The sequence below is a fragment of the Fukomys damarensis genome, unplaced genomic scaffold (genome assembly GCF_012274545.1).
Source record: "Fukomys damarensis isolate Sample0158 unplaced genomic scaffold, DMR_v1.0_HiC HiC_scaffold_24, whole genome shotgun sequence".
Classification (NCBI taxonomy): Eukaryota; Metazoa; Chordata; class Mammalia; order Rodentia; family Bathyergidae; genus Fukomys; species Fukomys damarensis.
In genome coordinates this window covers 41193125-41214287 of record NW_022900936.1, presented here as the reverse complement: position 1 = coordinate 41214287, position 21163 = coordinate 41193125, and the positions used below count along the sequence as shown (strand labels likewise).

Genomic DNA, 21163 nt, shown 5'->3' with positions numbered 1-21163 from the left:
TATGGTAAGGCTCGTTGGACTTCAACTAGTCCCGATTTAAAAAAATCTATACCTAGTTATATAATAGTGAAGGTACTGGAAAGCCAACTAAAGAACAAAATGCTACAAGAATTTAGAGAAAAGAAACAAATCACATGCAATGGGAAGCCCATCAGAATCACAGCAGACTTTTTAACACAAACTCTCAAGTCAAGGAGACCCTGGAGTGCGCTATTTCAAGCTTTTAAAGAAAACAACCTCCAAACTAGACTGATGTATCCTGCAAAACTATCTCTCAAATTTGATGGGAAAATAAGATACTTCCAAAACAAAGAACACCTGAGAAATTTTATGAATCCCAAACCAGTACTCCAAACAGTTTTTAAAATATCCTAGAAAAGACAATGGAGGTCACAACTCCATGCAGCCCAACAGAGAAAATCCAAAATATTTCATCAGACAAAGCAAGAGATTAAAGGGAGTGGGGGAAAAATAAAACAGAGCCAAAAACAGGAAAATAACATAACAATGATAAGTCGGTTCATGCCAGTTATAACTATCAATGTTAATGAGCTCAATTCACCATTCAAAAGAAATAGGCTGGCAGAATGGATTAAGAATCAAAATCCAACAATATGCTTTATGCAAAAAATGCACCTAGTGCAAAAAGAAACTCAAAGACTGAAAGTAAAAGGATGGAAAACAGTTCCCTGGGTGACAGGAATAAAACAAAACAAACAAACAAACAGGGCTAGCTATCTTATTTTCAGACAAAGTAAATTTCAAACAAAAAAATAATGAAGAGAGACAAAGAAGGTCACTATATCCTTGTAAAGGGAACAATTCAAGAAGAATAGGTGACAATCATAAATATATATGCACCAAATACTAATGGCACCAAATATACAAAACAAATGTTAAGGCACATAAAAAAACAAATAAGCACTAATACAATTGTAGTGGGAGACTTTAATATCCACTGTCACAAATAGACAGATCATCTAAACAAAAAAGAAGCAACAAAATACTAGAACTAAACCTAGCTTTTGAATAAATGGACTAAATAGATGTCTACAGAGTGTTCCACCCCACAAATTCAGAATATGCATTCTTTTTGGCTGCACAGTGGTCATTCTGCAAAATGCTCGTTCATAGAACATGTTTAAACAAATGCAAAGGAAATGAAGTTATACTGTGTATAATCAGACCATAATGCGATTAAACTGGAGAGCAATAGAATAAAAAACCACAAGAACTTCACAAACACATGGAAAATGAATAATACTCTACTGAACAACCAATGGGTCACTGCAAAAATTGAAGAAATTAGATAGTTTTTATAATTTAATGATAATGCCAGAACAACATACAGGTATTTATAGGACTCAGTCAAAGCAGTTCTATGTGCGAATTTTTTAGCAGTGAATGCATACACTAGGAAAACAGAGCAAACTCAAATAATTAATGTAATGGTGAATCTTAAGCTCATAGAAAAAGAAGATCAAGACAATCCCAAAGCTTATAAAATGGAGGAATTTATAAAGATCAGATCAGAAATCAATGTAATAGAGACTAAGAGAATTATGCAAAAAAAATCAATGAATTGAAGAGTTGATTTTTTTAAAGAAAAATCCTTAGCCAACCTTAGCCAAACAAGGAAAGAAAAGGCTCAAATTCATGTAAGTAGGAATAAAAAAACATGACATCACTACAGACCCAGCAGAAATCCAGAAGATCACCAATACCTACTTCAAGAAACAGTTCTCTCATAAAATAGAAAACAAAGAATAAATGGACAGATTTCTAGACACATATGAATTATCAAAGTTGAATGAAGAAGATAAAAAATTCTAAACACCCTAATTACAATCAGTGAAATTGAAAATGTGATTAAAAATTTACCAGCAAAATAAGCCCAGATCCTGATGTCTTCACTGCTGAATTCTATAAGATGTTAGAGAAGAACTATTGCCACTACTCTTTAAACTTTTCAGTGAAATTGAAAGGAAGCAATACTTCCATATTCATTCCTGGATTCAAGTGTTACTTTGACTCCCAAATCAGGAAAAACCCAACCACAAAATAGAACTACAGGTCAATCTCCCTAAAGAACATAGATATAAATTTATTTTTATCAACTTCAAAATTATGATAGTATCAGATGTAACTTCTGAAAAGTACCTTAAGTATATATTGAATTATAAAATGTTATGGGAAGTAAATGGAGTTAGTGTTATGCCATTTTTATGAAGATAAGGAATATTTAATTTGCATGAACATTAGCATTATTGTGTTTAAATATATTTATTCCTATATAACACTGATCTATATTAATTTATATACATTTTACTAATTTTTATTTTAGTTCAAATTTATCTTGAAAGCTAAAAATTAAATATACTAGATATATCTAGTATAGTCCTTTTGAGTATTAACTAAATGTTTATGAAAGTAATCACTAATTCTAGTTATTCAATGAAAACTTTCAAAGAAAAGTATGATGTGTCACATTATATGATGCTTCATATGTTTTTCTTTTCTTCTTTTTCTTACCTTAGGGCTAGATGGCAAGAGGGGGAGATAAAAGATATGGATAGACCTATGGAGGACATGTGTCAGTCATGTGAATTGGAGGAATTACATAGGTTTTAATGCCCCTCTCTGTTTGGGTATAAAGATGAAACCAGCATTAAAGGTGGCCTGTGTAAGCCCCTGTCCTAGTCAAAGGCAGCACTCCTGAAAGTGATAGAAGACTGAGTCTTGTCCTCCTATTGTCTTTATTCTTGTGAAACTTTCAGGAGTTTTTGAGGACCATACAGGGAATATGAATGGATGGTTTTTGCTGTGTTTTAAATGATTTTGTCACCTCCAAAATTCATGGGTTGATAGTATTTTTAGTTGAATTGTAATGAAATAGCTTTGATCCTGAGGGTTCCACTTATGTGAATGATTTTATTCATTTTTCTTTTTGGCTTTCCTTCTTCTGCCATGCCACATGAGCAAGAAAGTTCTCACTGGGCACTGGCATAAACTTTGGATTTTCTAGCTTCCAGAAAGATGAAAAAATAAGTTATTTTCTTTGTACATTTCTTAGTCTAAGGTATTCCATTAAAACAACAACAACAACATAATATGACAACTATGAACCCTACCATGAGATTTCTGTGGCAACTGGCAAATTGGTGTTAACACAAATGTGAGGAAGCAAGAAGAAACTAAGTGGAAAAGATAGTAAACCAAGAGTTCAACAATCTACAGGATGAGTGATTATTAATCCAGTTCAACAGATAAGGCAAGAAAAGGCTGGTAAGGGAGAAAACATGTTCCCCAAAATGAATTATAGATCTTTTTTCAGTAGTTTTCAAAAGAGCAAAGTTGCTAAGAACTCAGAGACATAAAAACTAATATCTTGTTAACAATTATACGTTTAAATATCTTCCCAGAAATTTTTCTTTAGAAGGGGAAAAAGAATGTGAAATAGGAAGCCAAGTTTCAAAGGGAAAGAGAAGGAAGGGGAGGTGGAGGAATGGAATAAAGAAAAAGAAAAATATATGAGGAAAGAAGGAAAAAATGGAGACAAAGCTATTGTAAATAGGGAAGGGTGGGGGTGGAAGGGACAAAAAGGGAAAGGGTAAAACAAGAACTAGCATATTTCATGTAAGGTAAAAATTCCCAGTGATGAATGTGGTCATAATGTATGCGTAAAATTTACCATTAACATTAATTTAAAAAAGGAGAGGTCTTGTTTGATCAAGTATTTGCCTAAATACAACCTTTTTGGTACTGGGGATCGAATTCAGGACCTTGTGCTTGCGAGGCCGGTGGCAGAACCACTGAGCTAAATCCCCAGCTGCCTAAATACAACTTTATGTAGGTTGTTTTAACAGGAAGAATTTCTATGAATGATTCTAAATTTTGAAGCATAGAAACAGAAAGTGAATATAATTTGTGCACGGATAATAGAGAAATTATATTATTTTTACAAATGTGAATGTGATGCATCAAAATTGGGACTTTGTTTTAGTGTCTTGGTGCAAAGTAATTGAAAAATCACTTTTAATGTAGGACATCAATAATCCTAACAGAAAAGGGGTAGTGACAACAAGAACCATAAAAGAAATAAATGTTTAGGATATGTGTGTGTGTAACTTTGTAGGAAATAAGTTTCAGAAACCTTAGAAATGTCTAGTTTTACATACCCAGAGATTTCAGCAGAACATGTGAGAATTAGTAATATGCTTCTCTTACCGTCCATTCTGCTATGGAGGATGACTATGATCTAAATCTGTTTAGTGCAATAAAAGATTTGTTACTGACTTTGATAGCATTCTCTTCAGACAGTGACTGATGACAATATTCAGTTGGCCTGTCAGACAGGAAGTGTTAATGAATTAAAATTTCTCTGCTCTGTTTAATGTGTTTTAAAAAGAATAAATTCATAGCTAGTGATTCAGCAGAACAGATTGTGTACTTCTGGAAAGTATGTTGGATAGAAAACTACCATAATATATATTTTAAAATAATGTTTTCCTAAAAAGGACAATAATTTCAATTATTAGAAAATAATGTTATAATCCTTCATATGTATGATAATACAGTTATTTTCATATAGTGATATATTGGCACATGTGTTTTATTTCTGTCTCTATACATTCCCTCTCCCTTTCCTCTAATCTATTTAGTGTTGTGAGACAGAACCAATAAGAGGTAAGGCTTTTAATGCTCTTATCCTAATGTTCTACTATTTTGTGTGCTGAGTTTTAGTTGTCAGAATTTGCTTATTGAAATGCTATGCTATTAAAAAATCTATAAGTGGTCAAAATTTATCTTGACACATTTAAAATTAATGCAAAACTTCAATTGTGTGGTCATCTTTTCAGACTTTGATATTAAATCACTGAAAGTTAGTGAAACCTTTACCAGAATTTTTAATGTAATTCCTAAAGAGGAGAGAATAACAATACTCAAAGGCTTATACTGCTCACAAGGTTTCAATTATTTAAAGGTTACTAATATTACTTCATTATCAAAGTAAAACAGATGAATTTAAGTTTATTAAGGGGACAATGGGGAGATATAAAACTAGGAAAAAATTCACTAAGAAATTAAATTCTGGAGGATCATTAGGTACCTTATTATTAGGGTTAGTAGGAAATTGATGAAATCTTCAATAAAACCTGAAATAGTCTAAGGGCCTCAGGGGGTTGATTTAGAATGTGAAATCATTCCCATGCTTCTATTTCCCTATCTAATTTACATAATGAATGAATGCCTCAAATTAAAAGATTTAAAACTCCCAGTTCTTATATTTGGTTCTTTACAAGAACACAGAGTTTAAAAATAGAATAAAAGGTTGCATATTCTATCTTTCGTAAGACGATTCAGTCAAAAATAAATCTGAGGGGGCTTGGAATTTAGTTTAGTGCTTTTGCCGCCTGCCTGGCAAGGCTCAAGGTCCCAAGTTCAATCTCCGGTACTAAATAAATAAATAAATAAATCTGAAAAAAAATTTTTTTTGGTTATTAACGTCAAAATCACTTTATTTTGTAGAAAAGAAATTGAAAATATGAAATGGGTACATTGAGTTTTCTTTGTCTAAAAATATAATTTCTCAATAGAAAGATAATATAATTAAATTTAGGACTATTAAAAATATCACAGCTGGGAGTGGGGTCACATACCTCTAATCCCAGCACTGGGATGGCTAAATCAAGAAGATTCCAATGAGTCTGAGGCCAGCCTGGGCTACATAGTGAGTTCATGGTCAGCCTGAACTACATAGAAAGATCCTGTCTCAAAACAAACAAAAGAAAAACCAGCAAAATAGCAATATTGAAATCTATAAAAGGATGTTGTATAACATACTTGGCATGAATGTAACCTATGAACCAAAGTGAATATTCTGCCACTGTCTTAATAGATTTATGTACGTCTCTCTATTCCCTTCTGTAGGTGTGCTTCATTTAAATTTTAAATTAAAACTGCATTGCTTATTTTATCCTACTATCTTGGTGAAATAGATTTTTTTTTAAAAATTTGTTAAGTCCATTGAACATTCTGTTTCACTATAGTAAAATATGTTTTACAATCTTTGGACATTTATCATCAGTCTTCTACAAAGTAATTTTGATGGGACGTGAATTGGTTTTACCACTATTTAATTTGATAATTTCTGTTTTTATATTGTACAAAGAAAAAACATGTATAAATAAATGAGTATATAATAATATACAATTAAGAATTTTATTAATTTCATATCACTGCATGTTATACTACAAAATGATACTGGAAGTTCAGTCTTTCTTAAAGTGGTTTTCTTAGAAGGAAAAACTTAGATGTTCATATATGTCATATTCTTATCACAAGGGCAAAATACTTCACCCTGAAACTTTACAAATAGATTTATGTTGGCTTCCAATTTCAGTACATTGTCTGTTGGCTCGAAAGCAGAAATACCATGGTAGAGGGGTAGGGTGGAAAAAGGTGCTCAGCACATGCCAACAAGAAAATAGAGAAGAGAGTACTTAGGACAAGAATACGCCCTTCCACATCCTACCCCAGTGACCTGTCCCTTTCACCGTGCTTCACCTACTATTTTTAAACTTTGGGGGCAAATTTTATACCTAAACCATAACAGTATGTAGCAAATTCCTTCAAGGATTTGAAAATGCTCAGATTTTTAAAAAATCAATAAAATTATTTCCAGGGACATTTTCCCTAATATAAAAGGGGTGATTTTTAAATAATCACATTGTTGTGGCATTTACCTAAATATCCATCCAAAGCCTCATGCATAGCTGGGGCTTTTGGAGGGGCTGGATCACAGTTGTGTGATGTTAGATTTAGAGCTTTATAACTGGATTAAATCACTGATTGATTTATTATAGTTTTGCTCTAAACTGTTCAGTGGATTAATCCACCAATGAGTATAGCTCCCTAAAGAGCCAATCACCTTCCAAAAGCTGAAACTCTAGACATGTGAAGCTTTTGTGGAACATTTTAGATCTGAGTCATAACATTGCACTCTTGGTCCCCCAAAGATTCATGTCCACCTCCCTTCAAAATACACTTGTTCCATCTTTAATAGTCCCCAAAGTCTTAAGAATTCCAGCATTACTGAAACAAGTTCCAAGTCTCATCTAAGACTCAAGGTAAACTCATAGCTCTGAACCCAATAGCAAGTAAAAAGTTAAACACTTCCAGTATACAGTATCACAGAGTAAACATTCCCATTTCCAAGGGGCAAAATACAGGGATAGAAAGGAATGGACCAAAGCAAGACCAACATCCAGCTAGGTGAAAATTATATTTTGCAGTTCCATTCCCAGCATGTGGGTCCAGTTGCAATGAGATGTGAGCTCCAAAGGGGTTATGTGGGCCTAAACATGTAGCATTGCTGTTGGTAGTCCTCACGGAAACACGATTGGGGTGTCTACACTCACTAAATACAATTTTGCTCAACAGAAGATATCCATTGCTAGCATCTGCAACAACCCGGGCTCTGCGTTGCACATTGTCTTCACTTTCATAGTTTCGTATACTGCCTTCTCAGGTGCATCCTGCCTTGCAGGTCTTGTAAAATCTGGGTGAAGCCTTCCTGAACTCTTAACTCTTTCATTTTGCATGCCTAAAAAATCACCACCATATGGATGATGACAAGGTTTGCCACCAGCTTGACCAGAAGTCAAGTTCCTGTGAATTATGCTTGCAGAGTACTCAGTGCCTGACTGGCTGAGCACTTTGATAAGAATTCCAGGAAAGCAATTTTCTATACAGCTTCTTTAAATCAAAGGCCCTTAAGGGCATGAATTTAAGATTTAATTTACTGGAATTTGAGTTTCAAATGGTTTCAGTTAAACATTCACTTTCAATTTTTTCCCAGTTGAATTATTTTCCCACATGCATTGTTCAAAAGTAGATATTTTGCCCAATACTGAAAACCAAGAAGTTGTAATTGTGTAAGGCAAACTAACACATAACTTTTAATTCTTTATTCAGAGCTAGACTTCATGCAGCTAACAGTGTTGAGAATCAAAGTTCCAGGTGTCTACACACAATTTCTGACTTGAAACATTTAGCTGTTAAGTACAGATTCAGTAGCATACTTATTCTATATCTACGAGAAGAGAAAAAAATGTATGTTTTGGAAGAATTCCTTAACAAAATTTGTATTTATTATGACATATTGACTTTTATTAAAATTATATTGTTGAAAATCACTTATGGAAAATTAGCATACTGCTCTGTGACATAATATATAAAAAGTTGGAATTTATTTTTAAAAGGATTTTGTTTTTATTACATAACAAGTATTTTATGGTGTAATTTATTCTATTTTATGTTACTTCATAGAAATGTTAGAACATTGTGCTAAATTTATTCTAACCTTCTTAGTCCACTGTTCTTGCAGTTTTTATTTGTTTCATCATGCACATTAGGTTAACAAATCTATACCTAATTTTTCTTTTGATAGGTTCTGTTGGAAATATTTGTAGCACAAACAAGTTCTCTAGATTAGAAATGCACAATAACACTGAAAATCTAGTGCCTCTGCTTTGTCAACACCTATTCATCATCCTACCCATTTCATGTATATCATGGTTTTTCTTCTTCATTTTGGAAGCTTTCCTTTCCATGAAGGTGATTTTCTCTACTTGTGACTATTTTCCACTTTATCATTCCTCTGTCTCTTCTCTGGTATGAAGGAAATGGGGCCTGCCTTTGCTGCTTCATTAATTCTCTACACAAATCTTATTTAGTTTTCTGCTTCCCTTTGCTATGCAAACTAATTTTATATAAGCATATTATTTTTAAATTATTCTAATTAAAATATAATTCTTTCATATATAAACCCTAACTTTCTCAATACAATTTAGTTTTAATATTATTTCATCATTTTCATACAAATAAAATTACTTGATATCAATCATCTCACTTTAAAAATTTGTCATTGAAATTGTCTCAGTCATCCTCTAATTTACTGTTTAAGTATTTAACTATATCATCTAAATTTCTGTATTACCTTTTCTGGTTTGTTCTTTCTTTTCTGTTTTAAGTGTCTACTGTGTTTTTATTAAATAATGGATCAGCAAAGAAAAAGAAAAAAATCCAACATTTGAACTAAAATATCATTCTTTTTTTTCCACTTTCTGTTATTTAATTGGAATTCTCCTCTGTAATGAGCTGTTTTCCTTATCACTGACACTAGCGGGTCTTATATGTGGATCTTCCATTTCCATCTAGTCCTCAAATACTTTTCACTCTGGTGCATGGCAAAAACATAACTTGCTTTTTCTATCTTTTTGCTTCCTAAAACTAGTCATATTAAATTGGCTCATTCTTTTTATACTAATACAATCAAATTTATGTTTTATGATTAAAAATCCCATTTAATCATTCTGATGCAGTTTCCTTATCCATTAACTGAATTTTCTTCCCTAACATCAGATCAACATTTGCCTAATTTATTCTATGACAATTAGTGGCTTTACATAAAAGTCCAAAATTCTGTAACTGCTACCAAAAACATTAATCTGCTGTTAGAAAATCTGGCTGAGATATGTCTCAGTTCTTAATCTATTTTTCCTATATTGGTAAATATTACAGCTATATTTATTCAGCATTCGTGTGTAAGAGATGTGTTTTGAATACTTAGCATCATATATTTTCTTCTTATCTAGTGTTGATGTATAAAGCTTCGCGTATGATGTTTAAGTCAATTGTTCAAAGTCACATAACTATTCAATAGCAAAATTTAAATTTCATTTCTGGCATCTGACTTGAAGTCTTTTGCTTTTAGTTACTGATGCACCTTTGCAGATAACATTAGCTAGATGCAAATTTTATTGATATTTTTAGAACCAAGCTACTGCATTAAAAAACATAATATGTAATTTTCTGTACATTTCCTGAAGCTTCATTGGGAACAAAATTTTATCTGTTATAGTACATATAAAGATGCTAACTATAGTCTATTATACCTTTTTAAAAAATAATTCCATTGGTTGATGTTAAGTTTTAAGCATATGCCCTTGCTAAAATTTTATCTCTAATGTGTTGGGACACCTGGCCAATTCAGTAAAATAACTGAAAGAGCCTTAGGGTGCTTTAATTGTATAAATATATCACAATTAGACTGAAGTTTTTCAAGTTTCATATAATTGTAATGTGTGGACATATTATCTTGTCATTCTTTCGTGAGGTCTAATGATATTATCACAAAGAATTTGATATTTATAGAAACATGGTACTTAGCATCTTAATATTCATAAAGGTGTTTCAGTTCTTCTCATAAGGTGAGAATGAAGCAGCTGTTGTCAGTTCACAGCATATGGACCTATCTTTTTTGTTACAATATGTTTTCATTTGAGCACTTTGGAATCACTCACAATGAATGCTTTAACTGTGCTTCCTGGAAAATAAACTTCAGGTGTAATTAATAGCTGGTCGTTACTAAGGTAATGGCCAGTGTCCTGCAGAAGATTATACCTCACTATTCTCTTTCTCAGTGGCTACTCTGTTGTGGCAATGAAGGCAGGGGTAGCCTGATTGGGGCTGGAACTTTTTATCCCTAGTTAGTTGGGGAAAACACCATATTCATGATCCAAATAATGAAATAAAAGAATCCCTAATAGAGATGTATATCTTATGAGACACATTTTCTTAAAATTCTCTGAAAATTATAGGTTTAAATATATTAACCAAAGTTAGATTTTGATTAAAGAAAAATAAGCATTTTTCTTATACTAAGGATATTTTGACATTTACTAAATTAAAATGTAGAAGAATCAGAATGGTTTACTATCTCTCATCATACATAAAATATATATCTAAGTGAATTAAATAATTAAACAGAGTTGAAATTATGAAACTACAAAAAGTAAACAAAGATGGTTCTGTCATTGAACTTCATAAGTGTTTTGTTTTGTTTTAGCTTAGACTTCAAAAACACTGGAAACAAAGGTCAAAATGAATTAATGGACTTTTATCAAAAAGCTGCTTCATAGAAAAGGAAATCTGAAATGTACAAATAAACTCAAAAAAAAAAAAGAAAAGAAAAGGAAAGAACAGGGTAAGGTGAATATACAGGATGGAAGAAAGTATTTGCAAACTATCCATCTGATAAAGTTAACATCCAGTCTAAATGAGGAAATTAACTCAATAGTAAAAAAAGCAAATCAAGGTAAGAAATAAACAATAATCTAAAGAACAAATTTTCAGAGGAAATGTACTATTATGTTCAAGAGATTTATGTAAAGCAATGCTAAACATCACTAATCATCAAAGAGTCAAATAATAACAAAAAGAAGATATCACCTCATCCAATAAAAATTAAAGACAATGAAAGAACAGCCCAATTGCCCATCAACTGAGACTGGATAAAGAAGACATGTTGTTTTTTTTTTTAATAAAACGGAGTACTACTCAGCCATAAAGCCACAATGCATGTTATCACACATGTGTAAATACTGAATGGCTTCTCCGGAAAAACTAGAAGTGTAAATTAGGATCAAAATGTTTAATTGATATCGTGTAATAGGAAGAAAAGTCTAAAAGAATAGAGGAAGTGGGAGGGGTAGAGGAAAGGTAAAAAGGAAAAAGAAAAAATATGTGAAAAGGAAAAACATGGAAACATTGGCTTTATAAACAGGGAAGGGTGGAAGGGTGAAGCCAGGGCTGGAGGATGGGGAAAAGTAAGAACGAAAATAAATCATGTAAAGGTACAAGATCCCAATGATGAAATAACTGTATTGTATATGCAAAATGTACCAATAAATGTAATAAAGATTAAAAAATAGAGACAATGAAGGCTAGTGATCATGTTGAGAAAAGAGAAACCATGCAAGATGTTGATCAGAATATACATTAATATAGCCTTTCTGAAAAATACTATGAAGTTTGTTTCGTTTTGTTTTGTTTTTAATGAAAAATAGAAAGTTGAGACCTTTGAAGACCTGGTAGCCCATAGTTTCTGGAGACCGTGAAGAGTAAATAGTGTTGACTCATGAGGAAAGGGAAAGACAGTAAAGAATTAATGTGCCAGAGGTTCTCCAGCTGCAGAAAACCAAGCTATATGGGCTCCCGGTTAGGAGAACCATGGAACCCGACTGGCGACGTCTGGTGGCGTCCTGGGTCTGCTTGCCACAGGAAGTTGGGCAGAGCCACTCTGCCTAGAGCTGGGAAGAACGAATGACAATATTGTGATGTTCGCCCACCCCCAGGTGACCGACCCAGCCCATGAGGTGAATGTAGCGGCCTGAGAGAAAGTGGGCCTCCAGAAAGGGTCAGACCACTTGATTTCATTCGTGAAAAAGAATAGAAGCAAGATCGAGACTCCAGAGAGAGAAAAACTGAGGTGGAAGACTGAATCATCTCCACGTCTAGTTTCTGCAGCAATGGGAAATCCAGAAAATATAGAAGGTGCATATGTGGCCGTTATTCATCCAAAGAATATTGCCAGTCTCAATTCTCGAGAATACAGAGCCAAATCATATGAAATTTTGTTGCATGAAGTTCCCATTGAAAGACGGAGAAAGAAAGAAAGCTTTGTTGGAAACTAAACTTTAAGGCAACAATGGATTAACATGAGGCATATTGGATTATGTAGTAGAAACCACCAAACCAATTTCTCCTGCAAACCAGTGCATCCGAGGGAAACCAGTGGCGCTGATGAAGAAATTTCCTCTGCAGGGAGAGAAGATAGGCAGAGAAGCAGCATTATTTATTATTCCATCAGTGATCAAATATGATACTAAATATTCGTGCACACCAGGATGCCCAATTTTTTACTGTTTACAAGATATTATAGTTTGTAGTGAATCCAGGACTCATTTTGCAGCTCTTACAACAAGAATGTTAATAGCATTGGATATTAAATGCCACGCACAATCTCACTTTATACCAGCCTAGTTCCGACCTTCTTTTGAGTGGATGCAAACTTTTGTCATAAACTCTTCATATACTTCTTAGTCAGGTAAAACAAAACAAAACAAAAAAACTCACTATATATGGGCAATAGTGCACTAGAAATAAAGAGTAAAATGTTAGCCCTATGGAGGGCAGACACCTGTATTTATAACCCTTTGTTTGGATCAGACTTTCCATTTACCAATCAGGTAGATAAAGTGGTAATAGCCCCATACTTTGGTTTAGGAGCCCCAGACTACTCAAAAATCCAAATTCTGAAACCGGAATAATGGCAGAGAAATGTGAACAGTGTCACAGAAGACAATGACAGTGGGTACATGATTTTCCTCTCCATCGAAGTGCCTGTGAAGGAAATTCAGAATTACTGAGCCGACTTCTCAATGAGAGGTTTTCATTTAACCAGTTAGGTAGTGATCACTGGGTGCTTATTCATTATGCATGTTGGTATGGAAAAGCTGAGGCTACTCGCATATTGTTAGAGAAAGGAAAATGCAGTCCAAACCTTTTAAATGGACAGCTGAGTCCTCTTCATTTTGCCGCTGGAGGTGGACATGCTGAAATCGTGCAGATTGTTCTGTTACCCAGAAATTGACAGACACGTAACAGATGAACAAGGATGAACTCCCTGAAATATTTGTGAAGAAAACAAACAAAATAATTGGGAAAGGCAGCAAAATTGTTAAAGGAGGCCATTAACAAACCATATGAAAAAGTACAAATACAAAGAATGGATGGATCATACCGTTCTCTTGAACTGAAGCGTGGAAATAATACCACAGTACAGCAAATAATGGAAGGCGTGCATCACTCTCAAGAAACTCAGCAGTATTTCACTGTTTGGGTTTGTTCAGAAAACCTTCGCCTTCAGTTTAAGCCTTATTATAAACCCTTGCAACATGTTCATGATTGGCCAGAAATACTTGCTGAATTGACTAATTTGGATCCCCAAAGAGAAACACCACAGCTTTTCCTAAGAAGAGATGTAAGACTTCCTTTGAAAGTTGAAAAAAAGATTGAAGACCCCCTAGCTTTTCTTATTCTGTTGGATGAAGCCAGATATAATTTACTGAAGGGCTTTTATACAGCTCCTGTTGCTAAACTGATAACATCGGCAAGTCTATTGTTACAAATCGTTTATAGAAATTATGAGAGTAAGAAACATAAGTAAGGTTTTTAAATGAAGAAAATCTAAAATCCATTGTACCTATTACCAAACTGAAAAGTAAGGCACCTTATGGGACAAATCAAATATTTCACGAATACAAGAATCTTAGTACAAGTGAGGGCATCGGTAAAGAAATGCATCACCTACAGTGCATGTTCTTACAAAATTGTTGGGAAATTCCTACATATGCAGCAACTTTTTTCCACAGGATAGATATTTACAAAGGCAAGCCCAGTAATCATAAAGTCATCCTTGTGTACATATTTGTGAATATAAAAAGACATCTCCTCAACATGGAAACTAAGGCTTTACTCGTCAGTCTTAAGTATGGTTGTTTTATGTGGCAGTTGGGAGATACTGATACTTGTTTTCAGATCCACGGCATGAAAAAATAAAATTAGCTTTATAGCACACACAAGTCTCATGGTAAAACTGTTGATGAAGTTAAATCGACAATTAATGTCCACTGAAAGAAATTCATGAAAGGAAAATAGTTTACACACAGCCACCAACCTTTTTTCTGTGAAAGATTTGTAAAATACTACTTTTAATAAGGCACGTAGTATCTTCTAATATATAGGTATACTATCACACTGTGCGGGATCTGTACTTAGGTTTGGTGTATAATAAACTAATTAGTTTTATATGATATCCATATATTCTAATTTTTTAGAGAAACACAAAAATATAGATCGATTGTGCAATATTAGACAAAGTAGTAAGCTTTATAAAAAGTTATTTTAGTAAATAGTAAAAAATTTAGACTGGAATGTGTTGAAATTAAAATGTAGCTTTGTTAAAACTGTTATTTCAACATATACTGAAAAATCAACATGATTTTAATAAAGAAATGCATTTTCCACTCAGACCATAAGAAAAAAAAAAGAAAAATAGAACTCCCATATGATTCAGCGATCCTACCACTGAAATCAATATGCTCAAAAGATATCTAACCCCACTCATTGTAGCACTATTTACAGAAGCTAAGAAAGAAAAACAACCCATATGTATAATAACTGATGAATCAATACAGAACATTTGGTACATGTACACCATGGAACACTTTTAAGCCATATAAAAGAATGAATTCCTATCATTTATTACTATATGAATGTAAGATCATCGTGTCTATGAAAACAGGTATAGAAAAACAAATACCACATGTTCTTACTTTTTTGTGAAATCTAAAACAAGAAGAATTGAGTTTAGAGAAGTGGTCTGAGTCTGGTTACCAGGAGCCAAGGCACAGAGTGGGAAGGTGTAGAATGGAAAGCATTGAGTCAAGTTCCATTTGGAGGAAATGAGTCTGATGCCATATTCTGTAGGATGACTAGAGCTAGCACTAATGTAATGTATATTTCAGCAAAATTAGAAAACGGTTTTTTTAGATGTTATCACCAAAAAGAAATGATAAAATTTTTAAGTCACGGGTGTACTAATTATCCTAAGTTGGACGCTATAAAATACATACATGTATTAAAACCTCACATTGTACTCCACAAACACTTATAATCCTTATGATTCAATAAGAAATAAAAACTGGAGACCTGCAATCTTAGCACTTGGGAGGCTAAAGCAGGTGAATCACCATGAGTTCCAGGCCAGAATGTGCTACATAGTGAACTCAGTGCAAGCCAGTACTGCAAAGCGAGATTCTATCCAATAAAAAAACAAAGAAAAGAAAAGTAAAAAGCCCTTCAATATAGATTTTTCTCAAGCATGTAATTTAGTTTTTTATTATTTAAATAGTAAATTTAGAAGGGGCTATTAAAATCTAAATGTTCTGATACATTTGAAATTATTTTGTGTATTCAGTTATTTATTCACAAAAATAAATGCATACCTACCTCTTAGATAATTAAACTGACATGATCTAATCATCATTTATGTGTTGATCACTAGAAAATAAGAAAAATAAAAATGGAAACAGCATTTCTTATGAGCAAAGTTACAGAAGACTCTTCTCCTTTTAACAGGGAACTGTGAGGGAAAGCTGATAAGAAAAATGCTATTTGTATATGAGAAACTCCATGTTTAAATAAAGTGAGAAATAAAAGATGATAGTAAAAAGAGAGATAAAAAATTATTATAATTCAGCATGAATACTGTATCTAAAAGGGCACCTTCATTTAGTACAATTGTATTATGTGATTTGCAGTGGACTCTTAAGTTACAACCAGCCTAAAGTGAGTTTCATCTGGTTCCTATTTTTCCCCATCCCCCTGCCATCTTCAACCCCTCCATCTCTCCCTATTTACAAAGACTTTATATACCTAAAACGTACCAAAAACTTTAATGAATTAAAAAAAAGTTCTCTCTTATCTACTTCTTGTTATCCATAGCTTGTAAATATCCAGAATTCAGCTGTATTGACTTACAATCAACTTGAGTTACAACTAACCCTTGGAAAGTAATCAAGTTTGTAAGTCAAAAAAACTAATTTAATGAATTTTATAAAGATTTATAAATTAATGAATCTGATGTTGGCAACAAAATGGAGAATGGAGGGGAAGGGAAAAGTATTGATATGTGTTATATACATGTACCAATTGCCTACAGTAAATGCAATTATTATGTCCTACAAAAATGTACTAATACATTTAAAAATTTTTGAAAATTGCTATGACTGAATAGGTGTTGAATTCCTGCAAAGAGGTGAACAGCAGTTCAAAATATAAATTCGTGAGATAGCAGCCATAGAGGCAAGAAACAGTTTTTCATGGAACATTTGGATACTGGAACTAGAGAACAACTGATAACCCTTGCGGTTTTCATTACTCAGAAAAAAAGAAAGCGACATTCATTAGAGCTGAGAAGAGTACTTTCTACCGTGGGGCTCAGAAGGAAAATATAAGCGTGCCTTACAATTGACACAACCAAGACATTGGTAAATTTTATTTTCCCCTGTGCTTCTATTTGAATATAGCCTGCTCACAATCCTTTTACTATTGCAGTTATTTTTAAAATATATAGTATATGTCTAGGTCAACTTGTACATTTTTGAAATTCTTGTCTTGAAAAACATAAAATTATAAACATAGATATTAAGTAATTATTATAATTTACTAGCAACGAATACTTTGTAATTGTATTAAGTAATGACATCATGTTATTAAATAATTTGCATTACTAAGTTTATATGTAGGAGGCAGATGTTTATATGTATAAGTAAACTCAATATACACACTTATCTGAAATATTTTTAAATTACATAGGTTTATAGGAAAAGTTCATATATTTTATCCATGTTTTAAAGTATTAATTGAATTCATATTGAATAATATAAATATGTACAAGAAAAGAATCTCAGAGAGAGAAGTATAGTGTGGTAGAAAGACTGACTCATAGGAAACAATAGACATGCTTTACAGTTAAACATGTATAAACATCCAGTGAAACTTGTCTTTATTTCCATTCCTTCCTCAAATCTCAAACCCCAAACTGTAAAAAAATAATAACAGTTTAAGCCCAGAGAGAGACTAGAGAGGAATAATTGGACAGGAAATATCAACACAATTTTGGAAGATAAAAAACGGATGGGGAAAAACAGCTGATGTAGCAATGTGGGATAGTTTGAAATTTAAATGTTTTCAGAGACAGATTCAGAAAAGGAGACTTATTCTCTTCAGAGAAGCCAGAAATTTTCTTCCTATTTTTGCTTTTTTTTTACCTGACACATAAAAACATAAAAACTGGATGTATTTATGGGATATACTATGTTTCAGTAAATGTATGCATTGTAAAATTAATTTCATTGATATAATTTAAATATATCTATAACAATCACATTAATCAAAGGAATTTGTACCTATGCATGATATATCTTGATTCCTCTTTTTCTCCCATCCCCTCCTCTTCTTTTAACTGCCCTCCTATCCTTATTTACAAAAGCTTGGTACCAACAGAGAGCAAATAATGTTAGTAATTGATTTTAACAAGACTCACATTATTAAAAAATTCTATTATGGTTACTAGTTAGGCAAATTTAATCCATATATCTTAACGCTGGAGAAAAAGGTTGTCATATTTGAATGGCATACAGTGAGTAATGTAATTATTCTAAGCAGAGATTGAACAAATATTTATACCAATAACTTTAAATGACAATATAATTGGCTAAAGACTTACCAAACCAGAAATTAAGAATACAAAAAATAATGTACAAGATGTTTGTATTTATGAAAAATTGAAACTATAATAAAATATTACTTGGCTTTCTGTATGTTGTAAGAATAAAAGAAAGAGAATCTGTAGTAAGACATTTACTTATTTGAGGTAAGAGTAGGTGAAAGAATGCAGTTTATACTTGTTTGGAGAATTTTCCAAGAGCAGAGCACAATCATAACCGGGTTAGTTAGATGTTGGTGATTTATTGAACAAATGCCCTCAAGAGAAAAGATAAAGAGAGAGAAAGGAAGAAGGCTATGGATCTCACCAGAATTTATTGTTAACTGAAAAGCAAATTGCATTACTGAGTCTTTTACCATATGGGGCAGAGCAAGAAGACATATGCATGTCCGCCACAGATAGCAACTGTGTATGAAGTTCTGCCACCACTTTTGTGGGATGCATCATAAACCCCAGGACATAGTCATAGACCTCCTCCATCACCAAAACTATGCCCAAGGTGGGTTGTACACAAGAAGTACTGAGCTATGTTTCTGCACTGGCAGTCACAGGGTGTGGGGGTATCAACCTACTCAGGGATCTGGGAAAGAGTACTGATTAGATTTCTTTAGGTATTACAACAAATGACTACAAATTCTACAAACACGTAAAACACTACAAATATACTATCTTACAATTTAGTGAGTCTGAAGTACAAATGGGTTTTATTGAGCGATAAGAAGGAGTTGTTAGTCTTCATATTTTCCGAGGATGCTGTATCCTCGGCATGTGTACATTTTTTTCCATCATCATAACCAAGAGAAGAGCATAGTCCAAAAGCTTCTACAGAGAAGCTGTATCCTCGGCATGTGTACATTTTTTTCCATCATCATAACCAAGAGAAGAGCATAGTCCAATCTCACATTTCAATTTTTATTTTATTTTATTACACAAATGTGGATATGTCAGAATTATCTTTTATTTCAGAATGATTAATCACACCAGTATAACTTTTTTCATGTAAGATATCATATTTGCATGTTCAAAAATTAGAATATTGACATTATTAGGGACCATTCTGGTTCTTACAGCCACTGATAGACTTGCTGTTATCAATGAAATTCACAGTAGTCACACAGAGGTTTAATCTTCAGACAATTTTCAGAAATTAAGTAGTGAAGGAATGTGTACTAAAGCAGAGGAAGAATTAACCCTCCTTCATGTTTCTTTCATTCTTGACAAGATGACCCTATTATGAAGCTAGGTAGTCTGCAATGTCTGGAACTGAGTAGTACTGACTCATGCATTCTACATTTAGTAAGGAGTGAATATTGGAATGCTTACTTTGTTTCTGAACATAAGGTTAACAGATAAAAAGTCTGTTGAATTACATTTTTTCATATCTAACTATGTTGGGAGACTATTAGTGAGAGAACATAAGCAAAGAGATGGTCACCTTTTAAATTATTTATATTGTGGTTATAATAAGTTATTTCTGTATTGCATTAAGTGTAGATTAAATATATTAATTCCTAGAAAACAAAACCTGGAAATGTTTGTCTAGAAACAAGGAAAAAGTAATGAAATATCCACATTTAAGTTTAAACTTAATACAAGCATTGATAGCAGCAAGATCAACAAAATAAAATGAAGAATTTAAGAATTCTCATCCTGAAAAATTACATGATACCTTTTACTTCAGAAGTCTGATTATAGGGGTTAAAATTATATTACCAGGTTTTAGTCATGTTCTTTCCTCTACTTTATTTAATAACTGATGTTCCCTTCCAGTCTTTTTTCTGTTACAATTTGGATTATAATTATATAGGCTTTATTCTATCATTTAATCTTTCTAGTCACACACAGCAATATTATTATCTCCCTCACTCCAGCCTCTTTTTTCATTATTTTTCCTAGACTTTATTGCTTTTTACAGGGAAGACAAGCATAATCTGAAGCACAAGAAATAGACATACTGTAGAAGCCGATTAAGGCTTTGAAAACCAGCAATTTTTATTTTTTATTTATTTTTATAGAAATTATTTTTAACCTTGCCTTTAATTCAAACGATTATTGTGAGAATCATTTATAATTTTTGCTTGAGCTAACTTTTCTTGATCTATTTTTTTTTCTTTAATTGGCAACACAGTTTTTTGGACAATGTCTTTTTTGTTTTATTTTAGTTTTTGGGCACCGGTAATCGAACTTGGGACCATACTGAGCTAAATCCCCGGCCTTGGACAATAAGTATTAAAGTGAGCGTTCTTCTTCACTTCAAACTTCTCCCATTTTTTTTTTCCTTACCTGAATTCATACCAATTTTGGTTACTTTTCAGTCACAATGATGAGCTTGTTTCTCATTATCCTTAAGCCAGTAAAAACTATGATTCCAAACTCTTTATTACTACCATTGCTTTTAAGTATCTTTCTGATTTCATATTATTTTTCACACTCAGACAGACTAATAAGTTCTAATGTACATCTTGAATAATAATGTCCTTCCTGAAATAAGATAACTCTTGATAAGCTACAGAATTAAATCCAAGTTTCTTAGCTTGCCATTCAAGACACTGCAAATCAGTACCAGTCTAAGCAATGTAGCATCTAATAAAATATTTCCAGTGAATTACTGTTATAGGAAAACGTTTCCCATGTTTTTGCCTGTATCTTGTGCATCCTATGTTTTTCTCTCTTTTGAAATAGTGTTTCACAAATTATGAACAAAAGTTCCTCTGCAACATTTTCCTGCAGAATTCTGAGGCAATTCAAGGTTTACTACTAAAAGCCGGACCTCCTCATAAGATGTGGTGATTCTTGTCAAGCTTTCTCACGGTTTTGTATATTAAAATTTCACACACACACACACACACACACACACACACACATATAAAATGTAAAAATTTTGCTTCACTTTTTACATGTGTTTTAATGAATGGGTAGTTTTATTTTCAACATTTTTTTAAGGATAAGTCAAGTAATTGCTCT

The 21163-nt window shown here is 32.7% G+C and overlaps 1 pseudogene; it reads left to right on the top strand.

The window, feature by feature from the left end:
• The first annotated feature begins 12374 nt into the window (after window positions 1-12374).
• On the top strand, window positions 12375-14554 carry LOC104876545 (annotated as a pseudogene).
• Window positions 14555-21163: the final 6609 nt, after the last annotated feature.